This window comes from Bos mutus, chromosome 11 (genome assembly GCF_027580195.1).
Source record: "Bos mutus isolate GX-2022 chromosome 11, NWIPB_WYAK_1.1, whole genome shotgun sequence".
NCBI classification, from domain to species: Eukaryota; Metazoa; Chordata; class Mammalia; order Artiodactyla; family Bovidae; genus Bos; species Bos mutus.
In genome coordinates, this window is record NC_091627.1 from 82,963,183 (window position 1) to 82,974,010 (window position 10,828).

The following is a 10,828-nucleotide window of genomic DNA, read 5'->3' on the forward strand; positions in this document are numbered from 1 at the left end:
GCGAAGGACTCAGGTACCATTCTGTAGAAACAAAGTTGGGACTAGTCAGTATATTTTGGAGTCGGAGGACCTGACAACATCTGTCCAGGAGAATTTCAGAATTCAAATGGTCCTCTGACTTCTACATGCTTTCCACTTTTCATCTTCTGTTTTAAAATCAAGAGTTTAGGAAGGAATAATTGGAATTAACAAAATATGTAGACCTGAATATAAACAAAAGTACATGTCAAAATCTCTGGGATGCAGATGCAACTACAGATAGTGGAATTATACCCTTAAATGCATTTAATAAAATCAAGTAAGAATGAAAATAAATAATCAAAATATTCATCATACAAAGCTATCCTTAGAACAAATGGCTTCTTTTAACTCGACTTCTCTGTGAAGTCAATGTTGTAGTTCAATCCTTTGTGTGGTTGTGCTAAATTCTACTGTAGAGTTAACCACATTCATTTATCAGTTTTCCTGTTGATGAAGACTTGCTGCTACTGCTGCTGCTGCTGCTAAGTCACTTCAGTCGAGTCCGACTCTGTGCAACCCCATAGACGGCAGCCCACCAGGCTTCCCCGTCCCTGGGATTCTCCAGGCAAGAACACTGGAGTGGGTTGCCATTTCCTTCTCCAATGCACGAAAGTGAAGAGTGAAAGTGAAGTCGCTCAGTCGTGTCCGACTCTAGCAACCCCATGGACTGCAGCCTACCAGGCTCCTCCATCTATGGGATTTTCCAGGCAAAAGTACTGGAGTGGGGTGCCATTGCCTTCTCTGATGAAGACTTGTGCTACTTCTAATTTTTAGTTATTGTGAATAAAGCTGCTATGAAAATTCAGGTATAGTTCTTTCTGTGGACATATGATTTTATTTCTCTTGTATTAATACTTAGAAATAACATTTAGGGTCAAATGTTAGATGTGGTTTTAACTTTCATGAGAAATTGTCAACTCTTATGTCCAAACTATCTTATATTCCAGCAGGTATAGTATCTAAAAGGAATGACAAGTCCATCACCTCCTTGTTAGGTTACCAAGAAAGTTATCAGAAATGTATTTAAATCCAGTAATAGTTTATGGTTTTAAACTTAAAAAGCAGCTTGCCTATACACAAGCATTTATCATTTAGTAAAATATAATGAAAAATTCTATTACAAAAATAAAAAGGAAAATCTTATATTAAAATATAATTAGGAAAACATTAAACAGGAAATATACAAGTACCATATGAATGAAATCATGAAATATTAGTGAGGAACACAGAAGATACAAATAATGGTAAAATATGCTATAGTCCTATTTAGTGAAAAATATCAATTTTCCTCAAATTTATAAGCATAATGAAATAACAAAAGTGCCATAGATATGACAGAAAATTACAAGCTCATATTAAAATTTATATGGAAAATTAAAAATTAATTGAATTTTATGTGATTGTGTAAATGTGAAGGAACAATGAAGATATTTCAGAAAGAAAAGTACAAATCAATGTATAATTTACTTAAATAAGATATTTGAATGTATTTAACAGAATGACATTGATGCAAGATCCACAAGTTTATAGAAGAAATTATTAAAAGAATCGCATTGGTTATCCATTTAGAAACAAATACAGTTAGAATTTGGGGCTTCTCTGGTGGTTCAGATGGTAAAGTATCTGCCTGCAATGTGAGACTTAGGTTCTATCCTTGGGTCAGGAAGATCCCTTGGAGGGGGGAATGGCAACCCACTCCAATATTCTTGCCTGGAGAATTCCATGGACAGAGGAGCTTGGGGGGCTAGAGTCCATGAGGTCACAAAGAACTGGACACGACTGAGTGACTAACACATACACAGACAGTTTAGAATTTACCTCAAACCATCTACTAGAAAAACTCCAGAGTGATTTCACAGGGAGAGATGAAGAGAGATCTTAAATGTATAGTCATTTGAAAGTCCCTTCCTTTTACTCAATAATGGAGCTTTAGAGTATAAGGAAAACAGAGATCATCTGGTCCAGACTTTTTATTTTTTCAAATCATATTTTGTAAAATAATACTACCCTAAAGAATTAGACTGAGAAGAAAAGTGAGCTAGAGAAAGATAACGGATACTAATGAATCTTTGGAAAGAGAAACGGAAACTGAGAAAGGGAAATTTGAGGTTGTTTTGAAAAGGTCCCACAACAGGTAGGTAGCTAGGTATGTAAATATTTAATGAGAGACAGATTTCTTCCAAGCCCGGCCCATCTCTTTTTAAAGTTTCTGGCATTATTTTGAATTGAGAATACTTACCTTGGATTTAATTAAAAGACGCTTACTCCTTGGAAGGAAAGTTATGACCAACCTAGATAGCATATTCAAAAGCAGAGACATTACTTTGCCAACAAAGGTTCGTCTAGTCAAGGCTGTGGTTTTTCCTGTGGTCATGTATGGATGTGAGAGTTGGACTGTGAAGAAGGCTGAAAGCCGAAGAACTGATGCTTTTGAACTGTGGTGTTGGAGAAGACTCTTGAGAGTCCCTTGGACTGCAAGGAGATCCAACCAGTCCATTCTGAAGGAGATCAGCCCTGGGTGTTCTTTGGAAGGAATGATGCTAAAGCTGAAACTCCAGTACTTTGGCCACCTCATGCGAAAAGTTGACTCATTGGAAAAGACTCTGATGCTGGGAGGGATTGGGGGCAGGAGGAGAAGGGGACGACAAAGGATGAGATGGCTGGATGGCATCGCTGACTCGATGGACGTGGGTCTCAGTGAACTCCGGGAGTTGGTGATGGACAGGGAGGCCTGGTGTGCTGCGATTCATGGGGTCACAAAGAGTTGGACACGACTGAGCGACTGATCTGATCTGATCTGATAGCTGCTATAAAATAGTGTTTTATGCTATGACTAAATATTAGAAATACATGGATGTTTCTAAGTTAGTATATCATCTGCAAGAGAAAATCATAAAGAATTAGTGCAATTATGCCCTTATCTGTAGGGAAATTTGGAAATCAATGGAATGTGATTCAATATCCATATATCTTTAGTAATAACATGAGCACAAAATTTATGCATTTAAAATTATTCAAATATGATGCCAGCACTACTTCTGTGATAATAATAACAAACCTATCAACACATAATGATTAGTTCATGTGATCATTTAGTAGTTTTATGTAACATTAGTAGTTTAAAATGAATTCCATATTTCATGAAACAAAGTCCTACCCACTTACATTGTCTGAGAAAAAGCAGATCTTTCTAAAGAACACCAACCACTATTACATTCACTACGAAAATGCACTTTAATTGCAACAGAAGTCCTATAATATACCTGAGATCTTTAAGTTTGCCAACCAAAAATCTGGAACTGAATTGCTGCTTCAGAATTTATTAGCAAAGTGCCTTTGCACGAGTCACTTTTTCCTCTGAAAACATTTGCTCCTTTGTAAATGTATTGTGACAATCGACTGAGGGACTATAAAACATACACTGTATATCAAAAAGTGCTCCACAGATTGTGGTTGTTGGTATTGCTACAACAAATGGGGGCATGAGAAGATGTATAGGAATGATTTTTAAAACTTGAATTTTCTATTTTCATCACAAGTTTTATATTTAACAATGTGATTGTTAATAATGTTTTATGATATTTATGCCTTGGAAAAAATTTAAAAGTCATTAGCTCATAAACTACCATACAATTGCACTCATTTCACATGCTAGCAAGGTAATGTTCAAAATCCTTTAAGCTAGGTTTCAACTGTAAGTGAACTGAGAGCTTCCAGAAGTACAAGATGGATTTAGAAAAGGCAGAAGAACCAGAGATCAAACTGTCAATATTTACTGGATCATAGAAAAAGCAAGGGAATTCTAGAAAAACATCTACTTCAACTTCATTGACTATGCTACAGACTTTGTGTGGATCACAACAAGCTGTGGAAAATTCTTAGAGCTGGGAATATCGGACCACCTTTCCTGTCTCCTGAGAAACTATATGCAGATCAAGCAGCAACAATTATTAATAGAACCAGATATGGAACAATAGACTGGTTCAAAATTGGGAAAGTAGTATGTCAAGACTGTATATTATTACCCTGCTTATTTAACTTAGATCCAGAGTACATTATGTGAAATGCAAGGCTGGATGACTCACAAGCTGGAATCAAAACTTTTGGAAGAAATATCAACTTCAGATATGCAGATGACACCACCCTTACGGCAGAAAGCGAAGAGGAACTAAAGAGCTTCTTGATGAGTGTGAAAAAGGAAAGTGAAAAAGCTGGCTTTAAACTCAACATTCAAAAAGCTAAGATCATGAAATCCAGTCCCATCACTAGATGGCAAATAGAAGAGAGAAAAATAGAAACGGTGACAGATTTCATTTTCTTGGGCTCCAAAAGCACTGCAGACAGTGACTGCAGCCACAAAAATACGACGCTTGCTCCTTGGAAGAAAAGCTATGACAGACCTAGACAGTGTATTAAAAATTAGAGACATCACTTTGCGGACAAAGGGCTGTATAGTTAAAGCTAATGGTTTTTTCAGTAGGCATGTATGGATATGAGAGATGAACCATAAAGAAGGCTGAGTGCTGAAGAATTGATGCTTCTGAATTCTGGTGCTGGAAAAGGCTCTTGAGAGTCCCTTGGACTGCAAGGAGATCCAACTAGACAATTCTAAAGGAAATCAACCCTGAATATTCACTGGAAGGACTGATGCTGAAGTTGAAGCTCTGATACTTTGGCTACCTGATGTGATGAGCCAACTCATTGGAAAAGATCCTCATACTGGAATTGTCTAAGGTCAGGAGAAGGGGGAAATAGAGGATGCAATGGTTGGATAGCATCACTGACTCAATGGACGTGAGTCAGTCACTCAATGGACTTCACTCTGGGAGACAGTGAAGGACAGCAAAGTCTGTCATACTGTAGCCCATGGGGTTGTAAAGAGTTGGGCATGACTTAGTGACTGAATAATGAACAACATAAAGCATAATAATTTCTATGAGTTTGTTAAATTTCATGTACTTTATTCCTTTTTTAAGAAAGAACACATTATTGAAGTATGATTTTTTTTTTTTAGTAAAAGGCAAATGATTTATTTGATCTGAAGAGAAACCAGAGTATTATTGAGGTATGACTGACATACAAAAATCTGTATATATTGTATACAACTTGATGTATTTGTGGATAAAAATACACCCATGAAACCACCACCATAATCAATGCCACCAACATATCCATCACCAGACTGCTCCTAATGGCACCTTCTTGGTCTCCTCTTGATACCTATTCAAGAAAAGATTCTGACAGTTGTCCCAGAGGACAGTCCCAACTGAAAATCATATTTTGAAATATATCCTCGAGTAGCTGGTGTGACAGGGAAAATTAATGATTCCAGGATGTGATGTTGAAAATAAAATGATATTGTAATAACTGCATCTTCAGACAGTGCCTGTTAAAAGAAATGGAAAATAAGAGTCTAGGTATGGAAAGAAAATGTAGACAATTACTAGACTTGAAGGCAATTATGATTCTTGTCAGGGTGTATGTGTGTGATGGAAAACATTTTACAAAAGAAGATCATTTTTCTTTCATACAATGAAGTAATAATAGTACTGATTTTGTCTAGCATGGAGAAACAAGAGGATTACATTTTGAGTTAGGGGAACTGTGTAATAATATTGGAATGACCCATCCCTATACCTGTCTGCTCATCAACTTTCTCATCTTAACATGTGGACACTGAGGAGAAAGGCTATCTACGATTTTTTTTAACATTCTATTAATAAAAGATGATGGTAGGGTGGGGTGAAAAACAAAGCAAAAAAAATATGGCAGGAATTCAACACGTTTTAAAGAAACACTCTGTAAAAATTACTTGCAGATTTTGACTGGGTGTAAATAGAGGGAAACAATAGAATAGGAAAGACTAGAGTCTCTTCAAAAAATATGAACATACCAAGGGGACATTTCATGCAAAGATGGGCACAATAAAGGACAGAAAGGTAAGGACCTAACAGAAGTGGAAGATATTAAGAAGAGGTGTCAAGAATACACAGAAGAACTGTATGAAAAGGTCCTAATGAAATGGATAACCATGATGGTGTGGTCAGAAAGCATCACTACAAAGCTAGTGGAAGTGATGGAATTCCAACTGAGCTATTTCAAATCCTAAAAGATGATGCTGTTAGAAGTGCTGCATTCAGTATGTCAGCAAATTTGGAAAATTCAGCAGTAGCCACAGGACTGAAAAAATTGAGTCTCATTCCAATACCGAATAAGAGCATTGTCAAAGAATATTCAAACTACCACACAATTGCACTCATTTCACATGCTGGCAAGGTATTACTCAAAATCCTTCAAGCTAGGCTTCAACAGTATGTGAACCGAGAACTTCCAGATGTATAAGCTGGATTTAAGAAAAGGTAGAATGCAAACAGCCACTATGGAGAACAGTGTGGAGATTCCTTAGAGAACTGGAAATATAACTGCCTTATGATCCAGCAATCCCACTGCTGGGCATACACACTGAGGAAACCAGAAGGGAAAGAGACATGTGTACCCCAATGTTCATTGCAGCACTGTTTATAATAGCCAGGACATGGAAGCAACCTAGATGCCCATCAGCAGATGAATGGATAAGAAAGCTATGGTACATATACACAATGGAGTATTACTCAGCCATTAAAAAGAATACATTTGAATCAGTTCTAATGAGGTGGATGAAACTGGAGCCTATTATACAGAGTGAAGTAAGCCAGAAGGAAAAACATAAATACAGTATACTAACGCATATATATGGAATTTAGAAAGATGGTAACAATAACCTGGTGTACGAGATAGCAAAAGAGACACTGATGTATAGAACAGTCTTATGGACTCTGTGGGAGAGGGAGAGGGTGGGGAGATTTGGGAGAGTGACATTGAAACATGTAGAATATCATGTAAGAAACCAGTTGCCAGTCCAGGTTCGATGCACGATACTGGATGCTTGGGGCTGGTGCACTGGGACGACCCAGAGGGATGGTGTGGGGAGGGAGGAGGGAGGAGGGTTCAGGATGGGGAACACATGTATGCCTGTGGCGGATTCATTTTGATATTTGACAAAACTAATACAATTATGTAAAGTTTAAAAATAAAATAAAATTTAAAAGAAAAAAAAAAAAAGAAAAGGTAGAGGAATCAGAGATTAAATTGCTAACATCCACTAGATCATAGAAAAAGAAAGGGAGTTCCAGAAATACATCTACTTCTGCTTCCATGACTACACTAAAGCCTTTGATTATGTGGATCACAAGAAACTATGGAAAATTCTGAGAGATGGGAATACAGGACCACCTTATCTGCCTCTTGAGAAACCTGTAGCAGGTCAAGAAGCAACAGTTAGAACCGGACATGGAACAACGAATTGTTCCAAAATTGGGAAAGGAATATGTCAAAGCTGTATATTGTCACCCTGTTTATTTACATTATATGCAGAGTACATCATGTGAAATGGTGGGTTGGATGAAGCACAAGCTAGAATCAAAATTTCTGAGAGAAATATCGACAACTTCAGATGTGCAGATGATACCACCCTATGGCAGAAGGTGAAGAGGAACTGAAGAGCCTCCTGATGAAGGTGAAAGAGGAGAGTGAAAAAGGTGGCTTAAAACTCAACATTCAAAAAAAAAAAAAACTAAGATGATGGCATCTGGTCCCATCGTTTCATGGCCAATAGATGGGGCAAAAGTGGAAACAGTGACAGGTTTCACTTTCTTAGTGATTTCTCCAAAATCACTGTGGATGGTGACCACAGCCACAAAATTAAAAGACGCTTGCTCCTGGGAAGAAAAGCTATGACAAATTTAGACATTGTATTAAAAATTAGACATCACTCTGTGGACAAAGGTCCATATAGTCAAAGCTATGGTTTTTCCAGTAGTCATGTATGGATGGGAGAGTTGGACCATAAAGTAGGCTGAACACCGAAGAATTTATGCCTACAAACTGTGGTTTGGAGAAGACTTGAGAGTGTTGGACAGCAAGGAGATCAAACCTGTCTATCCTAAAGGACATCAACCCTGAATATTCATTGGAAGGACTGATGCTGAAGCTCCACTACTCTCACCCCCTGATGTGAAGAGCTGACTCACTGGAAAAGACCCTGATGCTGGGAAAGATTAAGGGCAAGAGCATGACGGGGTGACATCGGATGAGATGGTTGGGGATGGCATCACTGACTCAATGGACATGAGTCTGAGGAAACTCAGGGAGACAGTGAAGGACAGGAAAACCTGACCTGCTACAGTTCATGGGGTCACGAAGAGTTGGACATGACTTAGAAACTGAACAGCAACAAATGAATGAGTGAAATCTGCTCAGTCGTGTCCAACTTTTTGCGACCCCATGGACTATACAGTCCTTGGAATTCTCGACACCAGAATACTGGCGTGGGTAGCCTTTCCCTCCTCCAGGAGATCTTCCCAACCCAGGGATCGAACCCAGGTCTCCTACATTGCAGGTGGATTCTTTACCAGCTGAGTCACAAGAGAAGCCCAAGAGTACTGGAGTGGGTAGCCTATCCCTTCTCCAGCAGATCTTCCCGACCCAGGAATCGAACCAGGGTCTCCTGCATTGCAGGTGGATTCTTTACCAATTGAGCTACCAGGGAAGCCCGAACAACAACAAATATAGGCTACCTATGTTTCTGAACCTTGTGTGTATCAGTATCACTTGGAAAAAAATTTAAATATATATATATATAAATTAGTAGATCCCACCACTCAGAATTTCTGATCTAAGAAATTCATCCTCATTGTATCATGAACTCACTAAAAACATCCACTTATATCCCCAATACTCAGATTAATTTAGGCTCAGCAAAGGTATACACATTTTATTTTTGGGAGAAACAGCATTATAATATGTGGGGAGAATGCAAGAAAGTGTGTGTCAGTGTGAGTGTTTGTATAAAATGAATCCTTAACACACATTGAATTCAAATGTTACGGGGAATGGACGAAGAGAGAAAGGACACTGACTATTGTTTTAACCCAAAATCTGAAGAATTAAGTCTAAATCAGAAATTCCAAAATCAGAAAACTACAAGTTAATTATTTAAGTGGGTAAGTACAATGCAAATAGCATGATGAGTTGATGCTAGAAAGGAAAGCAAGCTAATGTGTCTATCTAGGCACATTATTCTATAAGCTTAATGCTTTCAATTTTTAATTTTATAAAAAAATTGGTTATGAAATGCTTTTTTCTGTGAAATGTTACAAAGAAACTTAGCACGTGAATTAGATCTTTAAAAGAGTGGCAATGCTGAAAAAAAAACTTTTAGATCTTCTTAGCCCTACAGGTCTTAGGAGCTAGCCCAGCCTCCAGCACATTTTCATTAAATAAACACAAGGTTTTACAAAATGCAAATTGTAGCAATCACATTTGGGTGGCAAAGCAAACTGATGGCAGAGATTGCTTGTCAACCTCTTGGTTGTTCATCAGAAGCAGCTGGGACTGTGAACATGAGTGAGGTCTAAATTTTGCTATCAAAAAATTAGATCACAGGAATCTAAGGACAATGACTCTCCAGATTTGGGAATCATTTCCAGTTTCATCCCTGAATAGTCCCACACTTATTAGTTATCACATGTACAGGAGACATACTACATGAAAAACTGGAGCTTATGTCAACAAACAGTAATGCTTCTTGGTGTCTGATAAAGCTTTTTAAATTCATGGTGAAGATGAAGGTGAATTTTGTGTAGTGTATGTCAGCTTCTTAGTAAGAAAACATCTAGTACAGAATAGCACACAGCTTTCTCTAGCTACTGACAAGAGACGAAGTGAAAGGTGCCTTCATGATCTCATACAGCAAGCTATACCAGAGTTAAGTTACCAAGTACGTGTGATTAACCTCAAGCAGATGCAAAGGCTTTTATGAAATCCAATCCATACTAAAAGCTAATGCAATAACAGGTATTATCCATACTACTTCCATCAGCTAGAAATGTACTTGGCTCCAAGTAAAAGAAAACCTGTACGAAGTTTCACAAGAGTTTATTTAATTTATGCACCAAGACATACCAGGAATGGCTTTTCTAGCAGCTTAACACCTTTAGAGAGATGCTCCTTCTGTCTTTCTTTTCACAGCATTTAGTGATGGCTGCTTCAGTTTCGTGCATTGAGAGCCCCTTCCAGACAGACAGAAGGGATGAGGAGAAGAGGTTGCACTGGCTAACCAGCCATTACGTTTCATTGTGCCTCATGGCAACGTGAAGTTTGAAGGCAGGATGGAAAATTGGTATTTTAGCTTTAGAATGACTGAACTAGTTAGAAGGGAAATGGAGCTTAGGACATCCAACTTAAGTCTAATACTAGTTCTAATATAAAAAATATTTAAATATGTCTTAAATATTAATGTTAGAGAAGACCAGAGGAAACAATATATAATTTAAAACTTCTTATAACATATCCTAATGTATCTCTACTTGATCTATATATCTAACATGTTTTGACATTCTTACTATTTTTTATCTTGCTGAAAGAAGTCAAACATTTTCACATGACAACGTCACAATGTTCACATACCTCCTCTAATTTCAGAGGTTAGGAAGTAAAACATGATGCACATTTATGTATCTTCTAATATTGGCCACCTTTATGTCATTAATTGGTAACATTTTCAAATATAAAAGCACCATTTTAAATAACATTTTAGGAAGAAAAACATTGTTATTTTAGTATTTTTTTTCTTTTTTAAAAATTTATTTAATTGGAAGCTAATTACAATACTGTAGTGGTTTTGCCATACAGTGACATGAATCAGCCATGTGTGTGCATGTGTTCCCCATCCTGAACCCCCCTCCCACCTTCCTCTCCATCCCATCCC